At 46.4% G+C, this 26,486-nt stretch overlaps 1 long non-coding RNA gene across 1 annotated transcript; it reads left to right on the top strand.

Moving 5' to 3' along the window:
• The first annotated feature begins 503 nt into the window (after positions 1–503).
• Positions 504–12,268, top strand: LOC119435427 (uncharacterized). Its single transcript, XR_005188838.2, has 3 exons — positions 504–1,196; positions 10,608–10,638; positions 12,216–12,268. It is a non-coding gene; the product is annotated as an uncharacterized LOC119435427 (long non-coding RNA).
• The last annotated feature ends 14,218 nt before the right edge of the window (positions 12,269–26,486 follow it).

Raw genomic sequence — 26,486 nt, 5'->3', positions numbered from 1 at the left:
AAGATGACCAAGCGATCTTGGCTGACTATACATTGACTTTGCATTGGTGCAGGCGACCAGCGGGCGCCTGGACTGAGGGGTCCAGTTCATCGCACAATTTTTTTTTCTAAATAATGTTTACTACTACTACTACTACTACTACTACTACTACTACTACTACTACTACTACTACTACTACTACTACTACTACTACTACTAGACGTCACGGCGAGCTGGTGCTAGAATATGATCTCTGGCTAGTGAGCTGTCTCTGTGCGCTATCCTGGAGACTGCAAATTTAGCCGTGTCCGTGCCGTTCATGCCTGCGCAGGGGGCGCGGCGAGCTATTAGAGCGTCTGTCGTCCCACGTATAGTCCTCTCCGTGGGCGCTACAGCAGCTGCGCTGTCTGCGGCCGAGGGCGGTTTCGCTTCGTACAAAGGCTCGACAGTGACATGTACATGTCTTTACTTTTTACTTTAAACCATCCTTGTCCCTCCCGGCATTTCACGTGGAGGCAGAATTCTTCACTGTTCTTGCATTTCCGCTCCTAGAACGTTCACCTTCACTGAGCCAACCGATGCCGTAATACCGCGTTCACACACTTTAGATTTAGCTCTCGATCGCGGTCGTCAGTGCTCCTTGTGATCGAGATTACTTCCATTGGGCGCGCCTATAAGTTAAAATTAAGTGATCTAATATAACATGAATACTTAAGTCCTTGTGACTGTTTCGTCAGCTATGGGCAGATTATCTGACAGATTATTGTCGTCGTGGAGAAATATTGGGTGGATTTTCGACAACCAACTAAATATTCTCACGCGCTTTAAAAAAAAAGTTAGGCAGTTTCGGTTTTTTACTGCGTGAAGCGCTACACGATGGTGCCAACTACTTCCTGAAACAAAAAGTAAGGCAGTTTCGGTTTCGGTTTTCTAAAGCGTGAAGCGCCACAAGGTGGTGCCATCTACTTCCTGAAACAAGTGTCATGGCGGCTTCCTGTTTGGCTTTTTGAAGTTGAAACAGCTCAAGTACCAAGCTTTCTTGCGCTATTTTGAATGATATTGTGTTCTTAAATGTACGTCTTCGTTACAAGTATACTTAGTACCATCTAGAAAATCAAGCATCGATATTTAATTTTCGGCGCTTTGTGTACCCGTCATACCTGAAGGCAAGCAAATAGCCACTGCGTCCTGCACGAACTTGTGGCCTGCCTATCGAGGTGAATATGTATTTCTTTTTCCTTTACATGCTTTATTGGTATAGAGCTGTATACAGCCACCGTTTTTCTTGATTTTCTTGGGCTTGATGAAAAGTGAAATTGACACCGCTCTTAGGTATCGCAACCACGGCCTGCTTCGTTATTTGCTGCAGTTTTGACGATGTCGGAACATGTCGCATTTGTTGCTCCGCATTGTTAAATAACACAACACTTGGCATATTGCATTTGCCTGGTTCGCTAAGAAAAAATTACTACGCCATTGGAGAAGCCCGCGTTGGCGTGCACTGGTTTCGCTGTCCGTTAGCAACACATGTTTCGGAGGAACGTCGCAGATAACAGCGCAAATTGTTTTATTGAATAACGCGGAGCAGAGAAGTGCCATCTCGCTGCGAAATTTTACTAAAAACAGAAGGGCGGTACGCGTAAAATAGAACAGGTGCGCGGGTTACGGGCAATGGCGATGTTGTAAGTTTAGTGCACGTGTGCGGGGACTTGGTAACGTTCGTGCAGTTCCTACTGGTCTTGCATTCTGCAGCTACTCGCAAGATATTGTGGGCTTGGTTGCTGCGCGCTGCAATCTGTCCAGCTATTATACGTCCCAGTCATGCGGTTGGCTGCCTGTTGCAGTCAAGAAAAAGTCATCTCTCGGACAGAAAAAAATATTTGCGGATATTCACCTCTTATAAGATCAATCGCTACACAGTTTGAGAAAGCTGGCACTGACCTTCGAAACATATTTCAGCAGAGAGATGCAAGGTACTAGCTGACACATTGTTAACAGGGCTTCGAGGTATCACTGTGTTGAGCTCCATGGCTCTTTGTATAACTGCAGTAATCCAAAACAGAATTTTTTTTTTCGATTTAGTGTTCTTATGATGATCCATCCCTGCTGGTGCATGCACATAGACTTTTGATATTACCATCAAGCCATTCTACTAAAATAAACATTTTGAATACCTAGTTGCTCATCATCTTTTTTCTAGTGCTACACAAATAATAGTCTCACTGCCACATTTGCTGTGAACACGGTAATGCTCAAACAAATGTGCATTCATTGCATATCAAGGCAAGTGTAAAAAAAGAAACATATCCAGATTATTGTTCTAAAACTAAAAGGGCTTGAAAGGGCTTGAAACTCAGGAGAAAAGAAAGCTGCCGTTTTAAGACATTTAGAATATGTACCGGACTCCTAACTTTAATGTGGAAAAGAAGCTGTATTGTCGCACTCACCACACGTTGCAGTTATAACGGAAACCTGGCTTGATAGCGAAATCCCGCCTGCCCACAAAATAATTCGTAGAGATAGAACTTCTAGGGGCGGTGGGGTTGCTGTTATTGCAAAGTCGTTTGTGGAGGCCATTCTGTTATCAGATTCAAGCGACACCGGAAGTCTGCTCGTAAAACTGTATTTATGGTCATGTTTTTATTTTATGTGCGATGTACAGGTTGCCGATTATTTATTAGGGATAAGTGACCAGATTGCCCAGTTCAATAGAAATAAGCTATTAGTAGTTGGCGATTTTAACTTGCCAGGCATTGACTGGAATCGTGTTATGTCAGGTGCCGGTTCTGTTCTCGACGCAAATGTGCTTTTTGATATGATGCTCGACCACAAACTTGTACAAGTAGTTCGTGAACCTACCAGACTTGGAAACGGTCTTGTTCGCTGCTTGACCTTGTCTTTCTTGAACGATCCTTTTCCGATTATTCTGTATCTATGGGACCTGGGTTGTCTGAATATGAACTTATTGTTGCATCATTCTCGCTGAATGGTACTCGTACTCACGTGCATGACACACATCCGCCTACGATTGTGAAAAAATTTTGCGCAGGCTGCTGATGTGTGAATAACAGATCATCTTGATTCTTGTCTTTCTGAATTTTGCCAGAATGATGTTCTGCAGCTTTGGGAAAAGTTTAAAATCATGTGTTTATTCTGCATTGATCAATTTATACCTAACAAGCGTAAAAAGCCAGTTAACATAACTATGGATGAATAGGTGCACTATTCAATTAAAATGTAAAGCCAAATGCCTTAGAAAGAAAGGCCCAGCTACCGATAATTTAACCAATGTTCGTGTCGCCCTTTCTGTAGCCATTGCAGAAGCAAAAATTTTTTGCAATGGGGATGTTTTCCTTGCAACACTCGATCTGGCGTTAGAACGGCAGACTGAAACAAGTCAAAAGGGAGCTATGGCGAAGCGGGCGAGCAAGCGTTGCTTGTCTTCTTCTTCCTTCACCAGCACCATGGCCCAGTCCCTTCAGTACAATCACTCCCCACCAAAAGAGGAGCCATCCTGGCGACCTAGGGGCAGGAGAAGACAGGGGGGTCGTGGCACTGCTTTAGGCGGGATACGTGGACAATTTCCTGGCCGCGACGACGCTGGTCGGAAGACGCGTCCTTCGGCTCGATGAGGTAGTTGACTGCGGATGTTTGTCGCAGTACCCGATAGGGACCATGGTACTTGGAATGCAGTTTGGAGGAAAGGCCCGGTGGAGTAGACGGCACCCACAACCAGACCAGCGAGCCGGGAGTAAAGGACGTAGCTGTAGTGGACGTGTCGTGGCGATGCTTTTGGCGCCACTGGTCCTGGGATGTGAACGAGCGAGCGAGCTGGCGACATTCTTCCGCGTAAGCAGCCGCTCGTGAAACAGTCGTCGACTCCGAAGCATCCGGCCGGTAGGGTAGAATTGTGTCCATTGTGCAGGAAGGTTCGTGTCCGTAAAGAAGAAAGAAAGGTGAAAATCCAGTGGTGCTTTGCGTTGCAGTATTATATGCGTACGTTACGAAAGGCAGAATCCGATCCCAATTCGAGTGGTCAGAGGAAACATACATGGCCAACATGTCGCCAAGGGTGCGATTAAAACGCTCTGTCATGCCATTAGTTTGGGGATGGTATGCCGTGGTAGTGCGGTGAATGATGCGACACTCCTTTAGCAACGCTGTAATGGCGTCAGAGAGGAAAACGCGACCGCGGTCGCTCAGTAATTCTCGAGGTGCTCCATGCCGTAATACCAGGTTCTGAAGGATAAAACGAGCAACGTCTTTTGCCGTGGCAGATGACAGGGCTGAAGTTTCAGCGTACCGCGTAAGGTGGTCGATAGCAACAATAACCCAGCGGTTGCCGCTGGGAGTGCTGGGAAGCGGACCGTATAGGTCAACGCCGACGCGGTCGAACGCTCGAGCGGGGCATGGTAAAGGCTGCAAGGGACCGGCAGCAAGTTTAGGAGGCGTCTTGCGGCGTTGGCACAGGGGGCATGACCGGACATACTGGCGAACGAAACGATACATACCGCGCCAATAGTACCGAACCTGGAGGCGAGAGTATGTCTTCAATACCCCAGCGTGGCCGCATTGTGGGTCATCGTGGAACGTGGCGCAGATGTCGGAGCGGAGATGTCGGGGAATAACAAGCAACCACTTGCGACCGCTGGAGTTGTAGTTGCGCCGGTAGAGGAGGTGATCCCGAATAATAAAGTGCGTGGCTTGGCGACGGAGCGTCCGAGAGATCGGCGCTGGCGACCGGCTAGACAGGAAGTCGAGAAGCGAACAGATCCATGGGTCCTTGCGCTGCTCTGATGGCATGTCGGAAATGTTGAGGGCGAAGGCACCGCAGGCGGAAATCGACGAGCAGATAGGATCAGGTGACAGGGGTGACCGGGAAAGAGCGTCTGCGTCTGAATGCTTGCGGCCGGAGCGATAAACAACACGGATGTCGTATTCTTGTAGGCGTAATGCCCAACGAGCGAGCCGACCAGTTGGATCTTTGAGTGAAGACAACCAGCATAGGGCATGATGGTCGGTCACGATGTCAAAAGGGCGCCCATACACGTAAGGTCGAAATTTTGCGATAGCCCAAATAATGGCCAAACATTCCTTTTCAGTAACGGAGTAGTTCGCCTCAGCTTTGGTAAGGGTGCGGCTGGCATACGCTACGACGTACTCATCGAAGCCATTCTTGCGCTGTGCAAGAACAGCACCTAGCCCGACACCACTAGCGTCCGTGTGAATCTCAGTTGGAGCAGAGGGGTCGAAGTGGCGCAGTACTGGCGGTGAAGTGAGAAGGCGGCGCAATTCTTGAAATGCGTCGTCACATGCCGGGGACCAGTCCGGTAGCTCGGAACGGCCGGTAAGAAGCGCGGTCAAGGGGGCGATTATGGAGGCAAAATTGCGGACGAAGCGGCGGAAATAGGAGCATAAGCCGATGAAGCTGCGAAGCTCTTTCAGGGTAGTTGGTTTGGGGAACGCGGATACAGCACTAAGTTTCGTAGGGTCCGGGAGGATGCCGTCTTTTGAGACCACATGACCGAGGATAGTAAGCTTGCGAGCGCCGAAGTGGCATTTCTTCAAATTTAGCTGCAGTCCTGCAGCGGTGAGGCACGCAAGGACTTGCTCGAGGCGGCTGAGGTGTGATGCAAAGTCGGTAGAAAAAACTACAATGTCATCTAAGTAGCAAAGGCACGTGTTCCACTTCAGGCCTCGGAGAATGGTGTCCATCATTCGTTCGAAAGTGGCAGGCGCGTTGCAGAGGCCAAAGGGCATGACGGTGAATTCATATAGGCCATCAGGTGTTACAAAGGCTGTCTTTTGGCGATCGGCCTCTGCCATCGGCACTTGCCAGTACCCGGAGCGCAGATCCAGTGAAGAAAAGAATTCCGCACCCTGTAGGCTGTCCAAGGCATCGTCGATGCGCGGCAGAGGGTAGACATCTTTGCGCGTTATGCGGTTAAGGCGGCGATAGTCGACGCAGAACCTTATGGAGCCGTCTTTCTTTTTAACGAGGACAACCGGAGATGCCCAGGGACTGTTAGAGGGCTGGATGATGCCACGCTGCAGCATGTCGTCAACCTGCTGGTCGATGATCCGGCGTTCAGCGACCGACACACGATACGGACGCTGGCGCAAAGGGGTTTGTTGACCGGTATCGATATGGTGAACGACTGCTGACGCTCGACCCAAAGACGGTTGGCCAATGTCGAAGGAGGCCCGAAAACGCTGGAGGAGCTGGATAATTTCCTCGTGCTGGACAGGTGTGAGTGCCGAGTCGACGGCATGAGCAAAGACGTCCACAGGGGCATCGGTCGCGCCAGGAGGAGTGACGGCGCAAAGCGGAAGTGGTGCCGCATCGTCAAACATGGTGGCTGGGAGGGTGCAGTCGAAATATTCAGAGCTCCCCAAGCACTCGCCGCGGAGTATGGATGAAGGGCACGCGGAGGGATTGCACACGTAAAGGGCAGCAACAACTTTAGTAGAATGGTGGTCGTCAGGCTCAAAGCACGGCACTGATAACGTAAGTTCGGCACGAGCGCAGTCAACAACAGCTTGGTTCAGAGATAGGAAGTTCCATCCAAGAATGACGTCGTGCGAGGAACGGGATAGAACGACAAATTCGACAACATACAAAACGCCTTGAATGACGACCCGAGCTGTGCAGGATGCTGAGGGCTGAATGCAATGCGATGTTGCCGTACGCAGCGATAGATAAGTCAGTGGGGTGGTCACTTTGTTCAAATGGCGGCAAAACTTTTGACTAATAACAGAAACGGCGGCTCCGGTGTCAATAAGTGCGTGTACGGTGACGCCATCGACGGACAGTTCAATTTCGTTCGCAGGAGAAAAATGAGGCCTTGAAATGTTCGACGTAAACGCAGTTCCTGCCTCGGGAACTGCGACTGTTAGTTTTCCTCGCGGGCAGGACTGAGTCGACGAACCATGGGGGAAAGGGATCGACGACGTGGGGAGGGCGACCGGCGTGAATCGAAGGGGCGGCGACTAGAAGACGAGTCCGGAGGAAGATGAGACACATCATGACGCGGAAGTCGAGCAGGCATGTAGCCGGAGGCGCTCGCACTATTTCAGTAGCACTTTACCGAATTTAATTAAGGAAGATCCCCAGAAGTTCTGTAACTTTATCAAGGAACAGAATCAATCTATAACAAATATTATCCATGATAGCATTCCAATAACTGATCCCAATGCTGTTGCTAACCTTCTAAATGACCACTTCCACAGTGTCTTCTCCCCGCCCACCGAACCCTCTTTCCAAACTTCACTGTCCTGCTCTTCTGACGTTAATATTTCTCATCAAGGTGTACTTAATATGCTACTCCGATTAAAAGTGAAATCATCTGTTGGTCCAAATTGCATTCCCAACACCTTCCTTCGGCGTTATGTGGAACCTTTATTTTAATTAAATGTCTTGTAGTAATCTTTCAGGCCTCTCTACATTCCGCGGTACTTCCATTCGATTGGAAAGTAGCACGTGTTGTCCCTATATTAAGAAAAGTTGACCCAAGTTCAGTCTTCAATTACCATCCGATTTCCATGTTGTCCTCTTCTTGTAAATTAATTGAGCAAATTGTTGCCGACTACATTAATGATTTCTTAAACGAGCATAACATTTTATCTCTTTTCCAAAATGGCTTCAGGAAGGCGCTCTCGACAGTCACCCAATTAAGCACAGTCAATCACTCATTTACTTCTGTCTTAGACAAGGCTGGCCAAGTAGATATGATATTTTTGGATTTTGAAAAAGCTTTTGATGTAGTTCCTCATGACAAATTAATTTGTAAATCAGAATTCCTTGGTCTTCCTGGCTTTATCCTGTCCTGGGTTTCTGCTTACTTAACGCATCGAAAGCAGGACGTAGTGATTGATGGGCAGCAGTCCAATTCTTTCAGTAACCTCTGGCGTGCCTCAAGGCAGCGTGCTTGGCCCACTACTATTTCTTATTTATTGTAACGACATAGCTGACGTAATAGAGGCCCCTGTCAATATTCGTCTGTTCACAGACGACTATACTATTTTTAAGGATATTAATACAGTTAATGATCAACTATATCTTCATTTAGCATTAAACATCATTCTTGAGTGGAGCAAGAAGTGGGGAATGAAACTTAACTCTGATAAATATGTGCTTATATGTATAACAAATAAAAAACTACCCCTGAAGTTTTCTTATTCTATTGGCCAAGACCCCTTGGCCGAAGTGAGCGAGTACAAATATCTTGGAATTACAATTACTAACAACCTAAATTGGAATAGCCACATTGCTGCTACCGCCTCTTCTGCTTTTAGAAAGCTATGTCTACTTCGCCATAAGCTTAAACATGCATCCCATAAAGTGAAATCATTAGCATATGCCCCTTTTATTCGACCCGAATTATAATACTTGTGCGTTATTTGGGACCCGTTTAACAAAATCAACATTAGCGCCCTTGAAAAGATACAGAGAAGAGCCATACGTTTTATTTTTTTCAAAATATGGCCGAGAAGAGTCTATAACTGAAGTGCACTAATCGTTTTCACACCCTTCAAACAAGGTGAAAAATAATACGCCTGAAGTTCCTTTACTCCTTCATAAACCGTAAATTCTCTTCAGATCCTAGTCCATACATAACTCTTCTGCATCCAGGAAAACCAGTCATTCCCACCCCCTCGCACCCTCCCCTTACATTGCCAGGACAAACCTTTTTAAATTTTCTTTTTTTCCCCGAACTATACAAGAATGGAACCTCGTCCCTTTCCAACATCTCAACTCCTCTGATTCATTTCAAACTCATATTATTAGTATTTCCTAAGTAACATTGCTCTTTTGTGCTATTTTGTTTCCTTTCCTAAGTTTTATATTTTGCAATTCTGCCTTTTGTACACATATTTTTTATGTGTTAACTTGCCCCTCCTGCTTGGGCCACACGGCCTGCAGTATGATGTAAATAAAGTAAGTCCTTGATTTTCAAGTGTTAAGATGTCAGGGTTCTGTGCAGTGAATTTGTGTTTAGGCAACAGTGTTTAATTCATTGAATCTCTATATGTGGTCTTGTTTCTAACCAGGCTTTTAACCAAACCAAAGATAAACCATTATTTTCAGCTGAACCGAACCAAAATGTCAAAGGAACTGTTCCCAACTGGTTTGACCAACAGGGTCGGCCCAGGGTCATCGTTGCTGAAATTATGACTGTGCATGGTGCTAAGCTTAAAGCAGAACGTGCCTCTTGCATCAATCTGCAGTGCATGGAGTGCTGCCCTGGCAGCAGTTATGTGGCTTGCTACGGGGATCTCAGAGGCCCAATGAAATCCTCAGCTTTCAGTTTGCCAAGTTCACACCATTTGATCGCGACTGCATGTTGCTTTAGTTGAAGCACGGTTTCATCATGGTTCCATGTGCAGTCTTGTTGACTTCATTTGATTACGTGAAGCAATGCAAGTACTGTACTGTGTGTTCCAGAGACTACTTAGTGTACGAAGCGAAAGGTCAAGTTTGATTTGAATTATGCTGGACTACCGATTGCAGTTGCAGGAAATTAATCGACTAGTTCCATTTTGTGTGGCTTCCAACGTGCAGATTAAGTACTCATGATGGCGAGACCATATTGAGGATGTGGACAAATGTTAGGAATGCTAATTTGCGGGGTTACACAAGTTACGATGAATGTAACGTAGTGATATTGAAGCATTCACACATATGGCTGGGATACGAAAGGACCATATTGTAGCGGGCATTTCGTCCGAGATGGCATACTGTGGGAACACAGAATGCTATATTTGTATTTTGCGTGAAAACAGCAAATCAAGTAGTGTCATAGGACTCACTGGTAATCTTTAATATTGGTGCGTGAGCAGACACGAGGATATATCACATCTTGTGAAAATTCTGGGTCTCTTGCTTTCCCATCTTTTGAATCCTTGTATGCTATTTCACTTGGGAAGATTGTCATATGCTTTATATTTATTAAGGCCAAATGACTTTCTTGGACATAGTTGAAGGCTTAAGAGGGGGCTTGAATGTGTGCGGTACGCCAAACACGAAACAGCAATCTGGTCACTGTTTCTTTGAGGTGTGGTGTTTCTCTCGGGAAGCTGAGAAAAGCACTCATATCTCTTTGTGCTGTGATATATGCACATGTGAGGCCAGGTGATGTGTGGCCCTTGTTTCTGTGGTTGTATAATAATCAAGCAAGAGCTGTGTTCCAATGCCCGATCCATCATTGTGATCCTCAGAATTCCCCATTTATTTGACCTTTTCTTCATTTGACAGCTGTGCATTTGGGCCACGATTCTGTAGCAATGCCTTCCGCTCGATTATATGCCACTCTTATCATCCACCGTTCACGGCCGGCTGATCGCTTTGATAACGGATAACGCGGGTGGGACGTCACTCTGACCACTGACAAAGCACGAAAAGGAATATCATCGGAGAAGGAATCGCTACAAAATCGCGGCCTTAGTGCATCCTTGTGACACTGAACAATCCTGGTTTGACCTCTGCAACACCACAGTTACCTCTTTTTTACCTAGGTTTGGCAAACTTGTTTGCACATTTTCTTGCCAAATTGATAGACTTTTCGTGATGCACATTCGTGTTCATGCCTATGTATGCACCTTGGCTGAATGCTGCAAACGTCTTTCAGGCCACTCCTCTCTGAACAAGGTTGTGTCAGTGTATGTATGCGACTCTTTTTACACGAATGCATGTTTCCTTTGATACATTGCTCTTGCATCTTGTAGTTGTAGCCCACGGGTATTTAACAGCTGATGGTGCAGCAAGAATCCTAACTTATCGTGCTTCTGGTTGCACACATCAAAAAGATTTTGTGACATGCTCACCATTTCACTCTTTAAGCTGTACATTGCTTGTTGATTGCCTCCAAAATGCTAATAAAATTTACCGTGCAGGAAATTTGTCTGTTGCTTTATTTGAACATGACATAATACTAAGCACATGTCCTGATAGGTTAAAATAGTTATTGACCCAGCATATCTTTTGAAATAAATAAAAGCTACATACTAGGTGCACAAGATGTCCGAGAACAAAATGGCAACTTCAAAATTAGCAGTGATATTTCAGACAAGAATAAAAATATTCTTTCCAAATGTTTTACATTCTTTTAAGACTGCTTTCAAAGGCTGTTGAATAAGGCAATCTCCTGCATCAATTATTGACTGGTTTTAGGTTTGATACCGGCAGCATGCTCATATTGTCACTTAGTAGTGACGGTGAAGAAAGTCACAAAACTGTGAATGACGAAGCAGACTTTTTACTGGGCGAACCTGTGTCCACATAGGCAAGTTGCACTCGAAGCACAACAATAGCGGCGAACACAGTGGGTGATCGTCACAATCTGATCAGCGATGAAACACGTCAGCTTTTATACACGAGTCATTGAAGGTTCCAGAGTAATCCCTGGTGCCCGCGTGTCTTCCAGAAAGTACTAGACAAGTTGCGTCGCTCATACAATCAGATTACATAAGCGTCGGTGACAACAGACAACGGATAGAAGCATCGATAACGTTCGAGAAACTTTCTATACATGCAGGCGTGTCCTGCACCGAGCGATAACGTTTAACATTCGTTAGCCAGTGAAAAGGGGTCACCGGCGAAAGATAGACAAGCACAGGTTTCAATATTGCATAGTGCATGTAGATGTTGGGCAGTGTCTCCACAATAGCAGCTTCTAGCAACTATAACCATGTTGGGCTGCTAGTTAGTCCAGCTTTTAATGGCAATGCCCATATATAGCAGCGAAGCAGGTTTTTATTAGGAACTAGGTACGGCCACATTGAGGTCGACAGCCACAAATATTCAGAGCCAGCCACTTTTGGATTGTGCAGGCACTGTTGGAGCAAGCAAATGAATTACTTGGGAGTGGTGCATAATGACATTTTGCACAGAAAATTTGGCTATTGATTCCCTGCTAGAGAAACTCAACTGGCTGAATGGCATCTTGACATCTGCCAGTGCTCATTTCTCTGACTCAGATGATAATTGGCTATCAGTGGTTGTATCATGACAAAAAAAGAAAGGCTTTGGACATATTAAAGAAAGTGGTAATCTCCAAGTCACTGTGGCTTTCATGTAAGGCAGCTAGGACAGCGCTGGCTGCGTCTCCAAGTTCGCTGCCTAGATAGATATAATAGTAATGTTGATGTCTATGGAAACTTGAAGTTGAATTCTCAAATGCCTCACGCTAGCAGTATACTGTACCGGCTATACTACAACCTGCATGTCACTCTTGCAGGTCCTCAGACCAATGTGATGTACTGGCAACAGGACGGGCTGTGTGCAGCTGTCATGTTATCCAGCCTTCGGTCTGGCCAGCTTGTATTAGTGTTGCGTTAATGTATATCCTGAAAGCATAAAAATAAACGCTACTGTGATGTGATAGCCATTTCTTTGTATGGATATGCCATATACTTCGTGTGTGTTATAGTTCAGGTGCACCATGAATGATGTTGAATGTCCCGAGAAGTACAGCCTATGCAAGCACAGTCGGAACACCTTCCTAGAGAACAAGTAACATTTGTACGCCAAACATTTTTTTACCTCAGACAGACAAAGAACTTTATTAAGGTCCCGAGGAGCAAGCCATTGGAGCCCCAGAGAGGCCCCTGGCTAGCTGTTGGCTAATCCCATGTTGGAGCTGGGAGGCCATGACTCTGCTCTCTCATGGACCCTCTGGACAACCTTGGACTGGTCTTCCTGTTTAGTGCTCGTAATGGCCTTCTCCCAGCCCTCGCTGTTGTTGAAGTCGTGTAACACAGGGCACTGCCAGAGCTTATGGGCTAAAGTACAGAATTCTTCCCCACAATCCAGACAATGAGGATCTATCTCTGTGTGTAGTCTACTCAGGAAGCCTCTCGATGGGTACGAACCCGTCTGAAGCATCCTGAGAGTACGATACAGTGCTCTACTCCATTTAGGATGGGGAGGTGGAAAATGTCGCCGCTCCCCTTTGTCACGTGCCGTAATTTCATAGAACGTAAGTAGAGGGTCGCTATGGCCAATAGTCTCCGAACTCGCAGAGGTCCCACCCCCGTCGCGGCACGCGAGTTCTCGTGCACGGCGGTGAGTAATCTCATTGGGGTTCAGGCGACCCGGCAACACGTCTCCCATGTGGGCTGGGAACCAAGTAATGTGGCGGATAGAGTCTGTATCTGATTTCTTTTTTAGAAGCGCTGCCGCTTTTGCTACGAGGCCTGAGGCGAAGGTCCTGACCACCACGCCGGAGTCCGTGTAAATAATCAATCGTTTGGGATCAAGCATCGCGATTGCGATGGCAACCTGCTCGGCCACATCGACCATGTTAGTCCTTACCGAAGCTGTGGAGAGAAGTTCACCCCTGTCGTTAACTGCAGAGACTGTGAATTTATCCGCACAACCATACTGGGCAGCATCAACAAAGGATTCAATGCCTGAAGTGTTCTTTAAAAACGCTTTAGCTCGCTCTACTCGCCTTCCCTTATTGTGCCGCGGATGTACATTTCTAGGAAATGGATCAACAATGTAGGTACCTCTGACCTTAACATCAAGTTGTACAATCTCCCTCAGGCTGAAGCTAGGTCGAAGACCCGCTGCCTCCAGAAGACGTCGGCTGGCCCGAAAGTATCACAACCTGCGCAGACCTTTGTGCCTCAATCAGCTCGAGGATAGTGTTGTGCACCCCCAGCTGCACGAGTTTCTCAGTGCTTGCTGTAATCGGGATGCCCAACACTTTTTTGATGCTTTTCCACATCAGGGTGTCTAGTTTGTCCCTCTCCGTTTTTGTCCAATGTAAGGCTGAAACAACATAATTGACGTGGCTCATGAGGAATGCGTGATGCATTCTAAGCAGGTTGTCCTCACCAATCCCTCCTTTCTTATTAGATACTCTCATGATCAGTCTAAGAATGCTTTCAGTTTTGGACGTGAGGTGAGCAATTGTCTTGGCATTACAGCCCCTGGAGTCAAGCAGCAACCCAAGGATTCTGATCGAGTCGACCCTGGGGATCTGACCATTCCTCATATAAACATTAATAGGAATCTGGTCTAGAGGCGTTATCCCTCGAACCCCCTGTCTCGATGGCCTGTATAGTAAAAGTTCGGATTTATTCGGGGAGAGCTTAAGTCCCGTTCCGTCAAGGAAGGACTCAGTAACCTCTAGGGCTTCCTGGAGCGCCTGCTCAACGGCCGCCTCCGAACCTCCCGGGCACCAAATTGTGATATCGTCAGAGCGTAGAGCGCATGTTCCACATTTGGTACAGCTGATAATCTCTTAGAAAGCCTGTGCATCGCAATGTTGAATAGAAGGGGGGAAATTACTGCACCCTGAGGGGTTCCTCTACGTCCGAGCTGAAATGGTTCTGATTTTGATTGTCCTACTCTGATAGCCGCCGTCCTGCCCCTGAGGAAGGATTCCACAAAAGTAAAGAATCTACCCCCTAGGTTTAGCGCAGAGATTTCTTTGAGAATGAAGTCGTGAGCCACTGTTTCAAACGCTTTAGACAAACCTAAGGCCAATATGCCTCTCACGTCCCTGCTTCTATTGTCAATAACCTGAGTCTTGAGCAGAAGCATTACATCCTGTGTGGAGAGTGAAGGCCTAAAGCCAACCATGTTGTACGGGAACAACTCTTCATGCTCTCAAGCACCATTTTTTTCTATAATCACCTGCAGGGGCAAAAAGAAAGACCTAAAGTTTTTGCATAAGTGTGGCTGTTTTCACTCTTCCATAGTAATTTAGAATATGAAAAAGTACACTGTTAAGCCACATACTAAGTTGCATTTGGTAGAGTGGAATGATGTTCACTTGCAGTGTTTGTGCAATTGTTGGTGCACAGGGAGTGTGATTGTGTAATCGGGAGAGACTAAACCACTGCACGCACATGCCAACTTCATTGCTCTAGCCTTCATATAATGAAAATTTGCCGTGTAAGGCTAGTTTCACAATGAAAGAGGAAGCAATTGCATTCCCATTATTATTTTACAAGCACTAGTCTATAACGTGCTTAGTGTCTGTGCCAAGTTAGATAACCAATTGTTCCGGAACTTGCCAGTACGTGGGACTATTTACCCATTTTGCAATTACAGGAACTGTGTCCGCCATAGCACCTATGCATTATGTGACCAGAATCCTCGAACGTCAAAGCGGGACAAAAAGGGGAGGGGGGGTTACTTCAGGGATAGAAGCAAGATTCTGCATTTATTCCAAGTTTTGTGTATATGAAAGAAAACTTTTTTTTCAAGCTATTCAGGAAATTTTCACTTTGTGTTTTGGCATTATTCCATGTGCTTCCAACACCACATGCGTGACACGCAAGACGACAAGAAGCACTTTGGCTTCTACCACTCAGTAGCCAGTGCATCAAGAAGCTTATTGCAGCGCAGTCATAAGTGGCAGTGCATTCTTGGAGGGGCGAATTCTTAACAGTTCAGAAGGCTTGCCCCTTGTGTCTGCTACATGGCAGCAGTGTTACATTTGAGCTTGGCCTGTTGTGCTGAAGGCCAGTCAGAGTGCTGCGTGCATGTGCAGATTTTTGGAAGGTATGTTTTTTTAATCCCTTAGTTTTTAATAAAGACGTTCCAAACTGCATGAACTGTAAAAAAAGGAAAATTTTTGTTAAAGGCCTTCTTCACAGCTTAATGCTGCATTCACCGGGACTTGGAGACAATTTTTATCAGATGCACAATACAAGAATACAATGGACATATTGACTTGGCTGCCACAAGTATGTTAAATTTTAAATTCTGAGGTTTTACATGCCAAAACAATCTGATCATGAGGCACGCTGTAGCGGCTGGCTTCGGATTAACTTTGACTTCTTTGTGCACCCAGTGCACGGAACACTAGCGTTTTCGCATTTCGCCCCCATTGAGATGCGGCTGCCGCGGCCGGGATTCTATCCCACGCCGTCTGGCTTAGTAGTGCAATGCCATAGCCACTACGCCACCACAGGGCAGGTCACAAGTATGGTAAATATGCACCCTCAGTTTTGGGTTATTGGCCAGTGTACAAAAATACTTTGGCGAGTATTGACAAAAAATTTTTCGATATTAAAGCAACCAGGATAAAAACAGCATTTCTTAAGAAGCTGGAAATTTAATGCAATTTCTAAAGCGAAATAGCGATTTCATTGCAAGAACTGTCACCGACACTCCTAATCATTGTGATGTTTGACACAGGAATCCAAAGTGTTTTATGAAAACCATACAAGAAAATGATTAAAACCCACAATGCCCAAGAAGATGTGAACTCTGCACCAACAGATTGCCTATTCAAGTTTTTTTACTGCCTGTTTGACGCTGTGCAAGAACATTTTTCACACTAAAAAACCCAAAATAGATAAGTATCATTTTTTTTAAATTCAGTCATCGCTTGTCTGGTTTCGCCACATTAAAATTCTTTCGAAGTTAATTTCATTACGGTACAAACTATGTGCCAGGGCAGATGACACGAAAGTAGATCTCAGATTCTCTGCTAATGCTACGGCAGAAATTACTTCATATGGAAGGCATGGTTGCATCTATTATTGACTAATCCCATGTTCGTACATATGTAGAGCATTAGCAGAAGGGTGAAGTTGTGAAAGTTGCAAGGCACACTTCAGCATTCGAGCGAGATCAAGGAGTGGGGCACGGCAGGGCTTGATGCGAACTGTTGGAGTACTTGTACCTCCGTAGCAGTCGTAAAGGGGCATGGCAGCGAAATTGAGGGAGGATGCGGAGCAATGAGCCGTATTGATTGACCCTTGAGATGGTCGTGGAGCCTCGAGAAGAATGGTGTCAAGCACTCAAGGCAGATCAGTAGGCACGGTGCCACCGGTGTCAAGGGCTGTGGCATCGGGCACCAGAGCGAGTATCCTGCACGGCTGGCATCTTGTGTTTTAGAGAACAGCAGGAAGGTTCAGAAAGTGGTCAAGAGGTTGAGCTTTTAGTTCTGAAGAGCAGACTGGCAGTTAGCAAGGTCACTGGAGTGTTGTATAGCAGCAGCAGCAGGAGGTTAAATGCATCAAACTTGCAGGATGGTTGCCCACAAGGTGTCTAATGGTCAATGTTAAAGCAAAGGAGGAGGCAGCATCTGCCACAACAGAGTGCTTTAAGGGCTGCACAATAATGCCATTGAAGTAAACTCCTGATCAAAGAAATGACACCAGCGGATCTGTGAAAAAGAACTAAATTTTCTTGATCTTCGACATTGAACCTGAAACTGAAGAGTGCATTTGAGACTTGGCATTGCAAACATTGCAGCACATTCATCAATTTCGTGTTATGAGTTGGAGTTGTCAAGAAATTCCTTTTTCCACAGAACACTTGGTCTGCCTAATTTTGGTCACAGGTGTATGTTACCTCCAAGCTGTTCCAACAAGGTGTCAAGACTGCTAAGACAAAACCATGCACGGTGAGAGCTGAAATATGGTCCAGCAAGCCCTCCAAAGTGCTTGTGGCAGGCAAAGTTGTTTCAGCTGTGCTTTCAGAATGTGTTGCAGAGGGTCAGGGTCCCCCAGCAATCATTGGCACTGCAAGTTGTATAAAATAACTGTGCACAACTTGGCTGCAGAGAGAGGCCATTATGTGCAGGAGCCACAACCCATTTAAGAGAGCCATGCGACAACACAAGCACCCCGCTTTATGCTACCTTTTCTCTTGGCTAGAGCTGTGTTCCTAGTGCAGGGAATGCTCTTTGCATTCTATGCAAGAATATTTGTCTGCAGTGCCCAAGATTGCACTGAATACTTGACCTTTGCAGATAATTTTAATGTGTTTGCCTTACTAATATAGATTGATCACGCAATTGAATTACAGCAAGAATTTTGTGCAACAAATGTTACTGATACCGTACCTCTGCCTTGTCGCTGTGAATGGTAGGTGGAAGAAACAAGTGCAGTAGCTGTTAAATGGTGAACTTGTGGCAGGATATAGCAGTACCCGACTAGGCACAGAATTGAAAGTAGCAACTTGCATAGCTGGAAGTGTCAGCTATACAAATACAAATTAAGAGATGACCTGTACCATTAAATATTTTGGAGACTGGCCTTAACACTTAGCATTCAGGCCAGCTCTTCCAGGTTGAGGAAAGAACGAATGACAGATAAAAAGCTGTACAAATACAAAACGGGTAAGTTTACTTCATCAAATTTCGCTTCCAATAAAGCACCTACATCGACCAGAAGCTGCAGTAACAATGATGACAAAGTTGCAGCCAGTCAGAAGAGCAGGGTCAGCAAAATCCTGGAAACAGTGAACACGACTCCACTAGAATCATGTTCTAGTCCTACCTCGACTGCAATTTTTTTTTTCCTTTTATGCCACATAAGCATTGCTGTTTTGTGCAATGCCTTTGTCAACAGCCGAGCACACAAATAAATATGAACTTGTACAACGTAGTACGAATCTTCCTGCAGACCTTTCACGGTACTCTGGCGCCATCGAATTATACAAAAATAGGTTCAGCCTTCAAACCTCGATATTTTGTTTGCATTTGAAAATGATGGTACAGGTCCTGCGCAAGGGCGAAACCCATGCAAACGAGAACGTGCCCGCACAACCAACCATCTGCACTTAATACATGAGGAATACAAGGTAAAGACAGCGGCAGGGGGGGGGGGGGCACACTTGTTCAGAATTTCACCCATGTGCACTAAACACTCTTAAAAACGTGTGCATTAATTGGGGCTTATCTTGTCCCACCACCATAATCGTAGCACCTAACACACAGATTATGCGTTTCAATACATCAAAACGGTAACCCATTAATCGCGAGCATGATGTTGCGGTATGCGAAATGGTCTGAGCTAGAGACGGTACACATTCACAAGGGGCTCTTCGGCTGAGAATCACAAGCGACGCTTTGGCACCAGGAATGCTGACAACACACTGCGTCGTTAATTTGAACCGTTTTACTCACCACATTTGCGATTATAGAGTTTTCATATGCCCCCATCGCGACAGAGAAAACACGTTTCACGACTGTAGAGCACGGCAGCGCAACAAATGCAGCAGGCGCGTCTTATCGCGGCTGTGTTTCAAGTTGTGCAGCCGTACAGCCAGCGTAGCTAGGGGCGAATGGACCTAGAGGCGTATCCGGCGTGGTACCTAGGCAAAGGCGATCCTTAGGGAGCAAAAGTGCCCAGATCCGAGGCGCCGCCGTGTTTCAAGTTCTCCCGAGCGGCGGCGCCAAAGTCGAGGGCCCAGCTGCCCTGGAAAATGAATTACGCCGCGGCGGCGGCGGAGTGCGCGAGCGGTGCCGGCTCCGGTGGTTCTGGTGCGCAAGCCGTGTGACATCACTGATCCTTGCGCATGCGCAGCACCGCTCTTGATGTGCCGCGCGAAACGGGCTTGGCTAGGCCAGTGTAGCTAACGCTAGAAAAATGAACAACACTGCATACATATCGCGTACAAAAGCCGTAAATGAAACTAAGACAGTCAAATACAGATTAGCAATGTTTTCACTTCGAAATATAGTCCATGATGATGTAGGGCTATTGACTGAGACGGAGCCCATCCTGTCGATTTCCCTCGTACTGGTCCTCTTTAAAGTGTGTCTATGTACAAGTAAAGCAACGAAAGTGATTATTGATATGAAAAGTTTGCCTTGTAAATACAGAGAACTCATACAGTGCTTAAAAATAAATTTTCGCAGAAGTAATGCTGTATTACCTCGCTTCACACGTTTCGAAGGAATGCACAGGCTACAACAGACACCATGCCAGAAAGCGCCGAAACATTTTGGTCCCATGATGCCCCTTAACTCTACTACACCTGGGCATACCGTGCACAGGCATTTAAAGACCGTCACAGTACCCACTACGATCGGGAATGAGCACGAATAACCATCGGCTTACGAGCACCACGCTACAAATATATTCGTCTAAAAAATCAGCTATATAACGTAACAACCTGAGATCCGCAAAATATCTGCTGAGAATAGAGAAAATCACAATGCTTCGCTTGCCACGTACACAACAGCCGCTCACCCCAGAAGAAGCACTGCGTTCTTTAGTCCCTAATAACCAGTAGCGAAAAAAGAAACTGAGGAAAAAAAAAGAACAAGAGACACGATGTGTGCTTCCCGTAAAAAAGTAAAATAGGTGGTTTACATGACTTTGTAGCTAATGTAAGGCTATTTCGCGGCGAAGCATTTTCGTCAGTTCTCAAAATAAGGGTACCACTCGCATAGACTGCGCTGATCAAAACGGCAAAAGCCTATGCGACGCGCGCTCGCAAACCAAGGCTACTCAAACAGCATCGGTGCAGTGCTTAGTTCGTGAGCGAACGTAGGTACGTGAGCGAGGATCAGAGAATACTTTCTTATTTATGAAAAACGCGATGCGATAGTCTAAACTTTCTTGACACTTACCTCGCAACTGTAGGAGCTATCCGTTGCCTTCCAGTGATACCGATTTACTTGGGCTTCCCATCTCTTCTTTCGCTCTGGGTCCCGGGGGAAGCGTAAACAACGAAGCCCTTTACGCGTCGATCCGGTGCACTTGGGAACACAACAGCCCGTCATGTCGACTCGATGCACTTGACAAGCTTGTCATTCATGCGGCTGAACACTGTCCAGCAAGTAGAAGCGTCAGCGAAGCATCCGCGCGCACTGTGTCTCGAACTAAGCACCGGCACCAAGCACTCGCAACCGCTCGCTGTGACTCAAGATGGCGTCGCAGCGAGAAAGCGGTGGCCGGTGCAGTAAAAGGATGGCACCACCCTGAACGGCGGCGCTGGCATCGAGGCACTGTAGACTAAACTAAGCCCCTATATTTATAAAAGTAGCGCCATTCTTAGATCTTGCCGCCAGCGCGCTCACCCTGGCGCTTCCTCCTCGCCCTCTCTTAGCCGCCTCCTGTCGCCCCAGCCTCCTCCGCTCCCCCATTGGCCAATCCGTGTCACGTGGAAGTTCGCGTCGCGCTTTGTATAATTTTTTCTTTCCAGCGCGCTCCGACTGCCATTCTCGGGCCTGTGCGACGAAAGTGCTGTACGCACAAACGGATCAAATGTGTTTGGGACAAGAACTTCGTTGTGATGGCATGCTGCTGCGCCTTAAGTTGCCGCAACCGACAAGGCGAGGGCAAAAGGCTTTTTTTGTTTACCATCCGGCGTGCGCAAACGCTTTGCTGCACACTTGATATTTGCGCCGTCTCGCATCGTCGCGTTGCTACTTCCAAAACGGCATTATTAAGACCAGTTTACTGATTGACGAAGCAAAATCGCGCCTGAAAAACGTTCTCCGCGGGCGCGATCGAAGTTTTTCCTCGGATTTCCTCTGGTAGCGCGTTAGCTGTCGTCTGCCACGGCAGGCCCGACGCAGGCGCGCCACTGTCGATATCGCGCCTCGATCGCGCTGTCGCGCCGAGCACGATGTGGAACGGAGGAGGAGGAAGTGGATGGCGCTACTTTTATATAGAGGGCTTTAGACTAACTGCATCGCTGCGCCTTCTTACGGCTGCCGCCTAAGTTCGAGAGCGCGTACTGCGTACGCACCTCCTTTTTTACCTGCCAGCTGCTCGTTCGGTCTCTTCAACCGGACACGCACCGGAGTGCGGGCGAAAGCACAAGGTGCCACTTCTGCGTCGCCGTGGGATCGCCCGAGTGTGAATCGTCATATCGTGACGAAAAACACTTTTGTTTGTACTGGCGGCGCTGGGAGCGCGCACACTCTGCGCCTTGCTTCTAGACGTTCCGCGGGCGCGGAACCCACGCTTTGCGTAACTTTCTCCGAAATCGAATTACGGGATTAGGGCAGGAGCAGCTGTCTTTGCGCTCTACAATTCCACGGCGACTGCAGAAGGTGGCACCTTGCGTTTCTCCGCGTTCAGTGCGCGCGCGGGTCGAGCGACCGTACGAGCAGGCTGGCTGATAAAAAAAAGACGCGCGTGCGCAGTACGCGCTCTCGAACTTTGGCGCGCAGCCGTCACAAGGCGCAGCGATGCAGTTTAGTCTTAAGTCCTTACATAAGAAAAGTACCGCCATCTACTCTTTCCTCCGCCGCCTCCTCTCCGCTTGCTTTTATTCGATAGCAATTATATGGACACTTCAACCGAATATCTCTGTAGGCGTCGCCGTCGCCGTCGCCGGGAGGTTCCCTATAGATAAAATCTTCGCTGCGCGCCGTATGCCCGAGCGGAAGCGTGCGGGGACACGCGCTATCACGGAGAGCGAACGCACTCAATCTCCCACGCGCAAGCAAGGAAGCAGGAAGCCAGCCGGAAAGAGCGGGGGGGACGCACTTCTACTCCGCCAACAACCGTCGCTCGTCCGCACCGTCTCTTATCTCCACACGGCTCTGACCTTTATGCGCCGTGCATTCACCGCTCAGTTTCCGTTGAAGCGATAGACCGCACGTACCTTCCGCCGCTGCGGCGTATGCTTGATGCCAGCGTTTTGACAGTCGTTGTCTGCAGTCATTCAGTGTGATCTATTCATGTTTGTTTGTGCGCGCTCACACCACGCTTGTTCATTCAGTTAGTAATAGTCGGGTCACATTTTCCAACGCACGCTACACATGCAATGCTGCCCGGATCGGCAGTGCAGCGCTACAGTGTGTCCCTTCGCACGCTCTGCCCACGGGAAGCGCTTCTCATCAACACCACCGTTTCACACGCGCCTTCTCGTGGTCATCGAGTCTCTCTTCATGTCGGTCTACTTACGCCGCAGCACACCTGCTTACTTAATCAGCTCATGTTTACTACAATTCATATTGCTGCCAAACCCGCTCACCTTACTTCGTATGACATTGCTGTGTTGCTATCGCATTCATTGCTTCGCCCTTAGGGCGAAACTGTGACATTTTTTTCTTTACTTTTTGCTTGCGAAAGCCAAGTCGACGGTGGCGCACCTAGAAAGTCCACGTTGAAGCTTTCAGGCCGGGCGCACGACGCCGCCGCCGCCGGCGACTGCCTGCGCAGAGGACTTTCAACATGGCTCTGAGGCGGAAAGAAAGAAAAATATAAGTGAAAAGCGCGCGCTGTCATCGTCCAATCGGAGATACAGGGGAGAGAGAAACGGCGTTTATCAAAGGATGGCGGTACTTTTCTTATAAAGGGATTTTAGTTTACTCTAGAGTTACTGTATATGCTCCCGTATATATAGTAACTCTAGTTTAGTCTAGGGTGCCTCGATGTCCTCCTCGCCCGCTGCTCCGTACAGGGTGGAGACAAGTGCGTCGCCTGCTACGGCGTCCGCCATGTTCTTGCCCGCTGCGAGCGGCGCCTTGTAGGAGCACATGTGATGAGCGGTTTGACGGAAGCAATGCGCTGTTTTTGTCGACGATAGCACTTCAAAAAGGCATTACCACGTCATGACACTAAAGCAATATTTTTTACGGCATCCGATTTAAAGTTTTACATCCATCCATCCATGCGATTTAACGGAACAGCTAAATAATCTTCCTCACGTTATTTGAAGGGACACTTAAGAGAAACCGGAAGTTGAGCTGTATACTGGTGGATTGCAGTCCTGTTACGATTACAGTCGTGTCATTGTTACTGCGAACAGAGCGTTAATAAGCGATTAAACAGCTAAACACCGGATCCTACAATCCCAAATCAGGGACGACAGGAATTGAGGAAGAGATATTTGGACTTCGATTACGAATTTTTCCACTAATGAGACATCGTTTTGCACTGAACAAAAACTGTGCGCATTCCGTAAGGCCCGTCTTTTATTCCATCCGAACTTCCAGTTTCTATTTCATCATCAGCCTAAATTTTATGTCCACTGCAGGATGAAGGCCTCTCCCTGCGATCTCCAATTACCCCTATCTTGCGCAAGCGTATTCCAACTTGCGCCTGCAAATTTCCTAACTTCATCAACCCATCTGATTTTCTGCCGACCTCGACTGCGCTTCCCTTCTCTTGGTATCCATTCTGTAACCCTAATGGTCCACCGGTTTCCATCCTACGCATTACATGGCCGGCCCAGCTCCATTTCTTGCGCCTAATGTCAACTAGAATATCATCTATCCCTGTTTGTTCTCTGATCCACACCGCTCTCTTCCTGTCTCTTAATGTTAGTCCTAATATTTTTCGTTCCATCGCTCTTTGTGCGGCCCTTAACTTGTTCTCGAGCTTCTTCGTTAACCTCCAAGTTTCTGCCCCATATGTTAGCACCGGTAGAATGCAATTTATTTATTTTTATTTATTTCGTACTGCCAGCCTGTTTTTACAGGCCCAGGCAGGAGTGGGATGTACATAAAAGGTTTAGCAAGCTAATAACATGTGAACAGAAAAAAATGTAAAAAAAGAATGGTGGAAACAAGCAAAGCGTCATCTCGTTACAAAAAAAAGAAGAAAAACATTGAAAAAAGAAAAAAAAGAAAGCAACGAGGATATCCAGGAATTCTGCAATACAGTACACATTTACACAATGGCTTATACAAACACAAAATAAGGGTGCCCTTAACATGTTTCGATCTATATCACATAGTATATGGAATAGGACAGAGATCGTGGGAAACGTTTCTGGTCATAGATTAACGAGAGCGTGCACAAAGGTTGATAAGGTTGAGCTTTGAAGAACGTTTTCAGGCAGAGCGTTCCAATCATGAATGGTTCGAGGGAAGAGCGATTGCTTAAATAAAGTGGTATGGTGCGGATATTCGTCTAACCTGAATGAATGTGGTGAACGCGTTAGGCGCCGGCTACAAGGTGTAATATACAATTTCTTATCTAGTTTTACGTGCTCCCGATGAATTAAATATAACATTTTGAGCCTCTCTCGATATCGCCTTACCTCCAGGGTTTCCAGGTTCGCCTCCTGTAAAAGAGCGCTAACTGATGTATGACGGCGGTAGGAATTAAAAATAAACCTGACTGATTTCCGCTGTAATAATATTTATGTTTGCTTGGGTGTAAGGGTGCCAGACAGAAGTAGCGTATTCTAACAATGGTCTGATGAAAGTCTTGTAAGCTAGTAATTTTATGTTACTTGTAGATTTAGCCAAGGTCCTCCTCAGGTATCAGAGCTTTCTCATGGCTTTTTTTTATGTAGGCTACATGGCTATTCCCCCTAAGGTCTGACGTAATTACTACACCAAGATATTTATATTCTGTAACAGAGGACAAGTTATGGCCACTAATGCTGTATACAAAAGGTAACGGCTTCTTTTTCCGTGTAATGATCATTGATACTGTTTTTCTTAGGTTAATGCTCATTTGCCACTCTAAGCACCATGTCGCTATTGGTGATAAAGATGAATTTAGGATCGTCTGATAAGCCTCGCTGTGAATTTCATGATGAAGTACGCAGTCATCTGCAAACAGCCGAATTTTAACTGGTACATTATTCACTATATCATTGATAAAAACTAAAAAGAACAGGGGGCCCAGGACTGATCCCTGTGGGATTCCAGATTGCACATCGGATAAGTCTGATTTCGCATTATCAACAACAACTGTCTGTCGCCTGCCCGTAAGATACGCCTCAATCCAGTGAAGTAGTTGGTCGTTTTTGAGAATAGGTCTTAACTTTGATAACAACTTTTGGTGGGACACACGGTCGAAGGCTTTCTCAAAATCTAAGAATGTCATGTCAATTTGGCCTTGACCGTCTAGTGCTGCCGCGATATCGTGCACTGTTTCTAGTAGTTGTGTTACGGTGGATTTGCCACGACGGAAGCCGTGTTGTCGCGCGTCGCAGAGGCCATTACTTTAAATGAAGACTGAGATGTGCTTAAATATTATGTGTTCTATCAGTTTTGATGAAGTACACAGTAGGGAGATAGGACGATAAGAGGAGAGCAGTGAACGGTCGTCTGATTTAGGGATGGGAATTTTTTTTGCATGTTTCCAATCATGTAGAATTTCTGCACATGAAAGTGATTTATTATAAATAATGCAAAGATATTTTTCGCACCATTCGGCGTATCTCACCAAAAAAGCTTTAGGTATTTCGTCAACGCCTGGCGACTTCTTTTTATCAAGATCAAGAAGCAAGGACAATACACCTGCTTCGTTTACGTGGAGATCACCGATGGGTGGAATATCATTTAAAACAGCTATGTGCGGTGTCTTTCCATCATCGTTCGTGAACACAGAGCAAAAATACTTGTTAAGTGCATTTGCAATTTTCAGTTTATCTGTCAGTATGAAACCATCCACACAGATATCGGACACGTGAGTTTTCTTCGGTGATAAGTACCGCCAGAACTTATCCGGGGATCCGGGGATGACGAAAGAAAGTTTTTTAAAGCAACATTTTGATAATAGTCTTTATTTTTCGAAAAATCGAAATACCAGTTTTAAGCTGTAGACGCAGGTTGGTTAGTTTTTCAATGTTACCTTTGAGGGGCGTGCTTTATGTTGCTTTCTTACTTGCTTTAGTTTTCGCCCAAGTCGTACGAGGTCTCTTGTCATCCAGGCATTCGTTTCACATACAACTTTCCACTTTTTGGGCACAAATGTGTCGATACAGTTGCGAACAAGTTTTCTAAAGAAACACCATAAACTGTTAACAGACACAACGTGGGATTCTGAAAGAGAGGCAAATTCAGAAAAATTTCTGTCTAAGGCATCAAGTATGTCGACATCGCTAGCGC

Source organism: Dermacentor silvarum, unplaced genomic scaffold, assembly GCF_013339745.2.
Source record: "Dermacentor silvarum isolate Dsil-2018 unplaced genomic scaffold, BIME_Dsil_1.4 Seq695, whole genome shotgun sequence".
Taxonomy (NCBI): Eukaryota; Metazoa; Arthropoda; class Arachnida; order Ixodida; family Ixodidae; genus Dermacentor; species Dermacentor silvarum.
Note: the sequence above shows the minus strand (reverse complement) of the source record. Positions and strands in the feature narration are given on the sequence as shown.